The sequence below is a fragment of the Elephantulus edwardii genome, unplaced genomic scaffold (assembly GCF_000299155.1).
Source record: "Elephantulus edwardii isolate Elephantulus edwardi_28Jun2011 unplaced genomic scaffold, EleEdw1.0 scaffold00158, whole genome shotgun sequence".
In the NCBI taxonomy this organism is placed as follows: Eukaryota; Metazoa; Chordata; class Mammalia; order Macroscelidea; family Macroscelididae; genus Elephantulus; species Elephantulus edwardii.
Genome location: NW_006399908.1, coordinates 7,014,176 through 7,017,928, shown reverse-complemented (window position 1 = coordinate 7,017,928; position 3,753 = coordinate 7,014,176).

Below are 3,753 nucleotides of genomic sequence, written 5' to 3'. Positions count from 1 at the left end.
TCATAATTTCTCAATCTATTTGATTGGACTTGGATATCTGGGCTGTTACCATATTCTTGTGATGGTGAATAATGCTGCTATGAACATTGGTGGACAAATCTCCATTTGTGCCTCAGTTCTTATTTTCTCGGGGTATATCCCAAGCAGTGGAATAACTGGGTCATATGGAATTTCTATGTTCAGCTTCTAAAGATTAAATCCCTGTGTGCATCAAAAACATTTACCAATAGAGTAAAAAGAAAACCCACTGCTTGGGGGGAAAGAAAAGCATTTGAAACAAGGGTCTCATATCAAAAGTTTACAGAATACTCCTAGGCCTCCCCAAGAAAAAGACTGATAACTCAATTATAAAATGGGAAAAAGACATGGAAAGTATTTTCACAGAGGATGATAGTAGAATGGCAAACAGACACATGAAGAAATGTTCCAAATCACTGGCAATAAGAGAGATGAAAATCAAAACCACAATGAGATAACATCTCACTCCAGTAGCAGTGGCAAAGTTTAACAGGACAGCAAGCAATACATGTTGGAGAGGATGTGGAGAGATAAGAACTCTCATATACTCTTGGTGGGCTTGTAAAATGGTACAACCACTCTGGAAGGCAGTTGACACATCCTCAAAAAGTTATCTTTCTGAATCTTAGATTTTCCCCAACTAATGCAATTCTAGCTGTTGTTGTTAGTTGCTACTGAGTTGTTTCCAACTCAAAGCTATCCTGTGTTCCTGTGTACTACAGAATACAGCACTACAGAGTTCTGTGCCATCCGCACAATTGTTTAAGACTGTTGTGCCAATTAATCTCCTTGTAGGTCTTCCTTTTTTTCACTGACCCTTTCCTATCTCAATCATGATGTTCTTTTCCAGAGATTGGCACCCCCTTATCAGATGTCCGAAGTATGTGAGATTAAGTTTTCCATCTTTGCAACTATGGAACATTCTACTCATTTCTTCCAAGACAGATTATTTTTTGTTATTTTGCTAGTCTATGTATTTAGTATTCTTGTCCAGAACTGTAATGCATAATTCTTCATTTTCTTTTTGTGTCCCATCCAGTTGAAACTCATTGTCCAGCTTTCACATGAATATTTTTGTTATGTGTCATCGAGTTGCTTACAACTCATACTGACCCTCTGTACAACAACCCTAAACCCTACACTATCCTGTGCCAAACTTATCATCTCTGACACACCTACCTCCATTACTCTGTCACTGAATCAATCCATCTTATTAATGGTCTTTCTCTCTTGTGCTGTCCCTCCACCCTCCCAAGCATGATGTCCCTCTCCAAGGACTGGTCCCTATTTACAACAAGTCCAGAGTATGTCAGATGAAGCTTCAGAATACTAACCTCCAAGGAAAAGCCTGGTTTCGCCTTCTTCAGGAAGAAACTGTTCTCCTAGCAGTTCGTGGTATATTCAATATTCTTCTCTAGCACCACAGTTCAAAGTTGTTATTTCTCCTTCTATCATCTCTAGTCATTATCCAGCTATCTGATGCATAGCAAGTAATTGCAAAGACTATAGCCTGTATCAGCACACCTTAGTCTCCTGACTGACATCATTGCTCTTCAGTACACTGGAGAGGTACCTCACAGCAGATTTTCCCAGTACAATTTGTTTTTTAATTTACTCATTGCTGGTACCAAGAATATTGATTGTGGATCCAAGTAAAGTAAAGCTGTTACAAATCTCAATTTCTTCACTGCATATCATGACACTACCAACTGGACCAATGGTGAGAATCTTTGTTTTCTTGATGTTGAGCTTCAATTATGTTTAAGAATGGAGTTTTTAACCTTCAACATGTGTTGTTGTTGTTGTTTTTGATTGCCTTCGAGTTGAGGATGACTCATAGGGACCATATGAACAAAAGACCTGAAGCCCCTCTCTACAACTATTGACATTTGTTGAAGTTCATAAAGTTTCTGGAGGCATGTTAGTTTGGAATTGGATGCCACTCCTGCATATGAGGGCATTAAAATTATCATGACTAGAAACATGTGCACCTTAGTCCTTAAGGTGATACCCTTACTCATTAATAGTTGAAAAGAGTCCCTTTGCAGCAGATTTTCCCAATGCAAAATATTTGATTTCCTTGATTCATCTTTTATTGACATTGATTACATTTCCAAGTAAAATGACCTTAGCATTTTCAGTTCACTCTTTTCTTTAGATCATAGTGTTGTTTATTCTCACAATTGTGAGGACTTTGCTCTCTTTATATTGTATATTGTATAATGCATATTCTTTGTTCTTCATTAGTTAATGTTTCCAATCCTCTCCACTTTTAGTAAGTGTATTACAAATTGTTAATGTTTTGTGCCATCCAGTCAGTATTGACCCATAGCTGACCCTCCAGCAAGTCTTCAAAGGCAGTAAATCACGGGAGAGGAGATTGTCGATATTTCTTCCACAGAAGGCTTTCTCAAGTCTCCCTCAAACCTGATGCTGTATTTTTCATTTAGTTTACTTTTATTTAGTTTACTTTTATTTTCTCAGGACAAAGACTAAATACAGAAAAAGGCAATTCTGACTAATTTTCAGCTTTTTTGTGTTCTGTGAAAAAGAAGAAAAGACCAAGATGGTAGTCAGATGAGACTGAATTTTGCATTAGAGCACTGAGAAGCCAAAGCTAAAGGAAGAAACCAAGAAATCAAAGAGCTGAACAGAAAATTTCAAAAGGCAGCCCGGGATGACAAAGCAAGATACTATAATGAAATGTGCAGAGAGCTGGTGTCAGAAAATCATAAGGGCCAAATTCGCTCAGCGTTTCTTAAGCTGAAGGAGCTGAAAAACAAAATCAAGCCACTGGTGGCAATAGTTAAGGATATTTTGGGTAGAATGTTAAATGACCCAGGAAGTATCAAGAGAAGATGGAAGGAATACACAGAGTCACTGTATCAGAAGGATTTGGCTGACACAGAAGAATTTCATGAAATGACATATGACCAAGAGCCTATGGTGATGAAGAAGAAAGTTCAAATTGCTCTAAGGAATTGGCAAAAAACAAGGCTCGAGGAGTTGATGGCATACCAATTGACATATTTCAACAGACAGACACTGGCCTGGGTGTGCTCACTAAGTTGTGCCAAGAAATCTGGAGAACAACCAGCTGGCCCACTGACTGGAAAAGATAGATATTTGTTCCCATTCCAAAGAAAGGTGATCCAACAGAGTGCAGAAATTATCGAACAATATCATTAATATCACATGCAAGCAAGATTCTGCTGAAAATTATCCAAAAATGTTTGGAACAGTGTGTCAACAGAGAACTGCCAGATGTACAGATGGGATTTAGAAGAGGTTGTGGTACTAGGGATATTATAGCTGATGTTAGATGAATCTCGGCAGAAAGCAGAGAATACCAGAAGAATGTCTATCTGTGCTTCATTGACTATGAAAAGGCTTTTGACTGTGTGGATTACAACAAGCTGTGGCTGACTCTGAGAAGAATGGAAATCCCAGAACATTTGATTGTGCTAAAGTGAAACCTATACTTGGACCAAGAGGTAGTCATCAGAACAGAGCAAGGAGACACTACATGGTTCAAAATCAAGAAGGGGGTCCATCAGGGATGTGTTCTGTCTCCATACCCTTTCAATCTAAATGCAGAACAGATGATCCTAGTCGCTGAGCTGTACGAAGAGGAATGTGGCATCAGGATTGGTGGAAGAATCATCAACAACCTGTGTTATGCAAATGACACAACCCTGCTTGCTGAAACTGAGGAGGACCTGAAGCGCTTGCTGC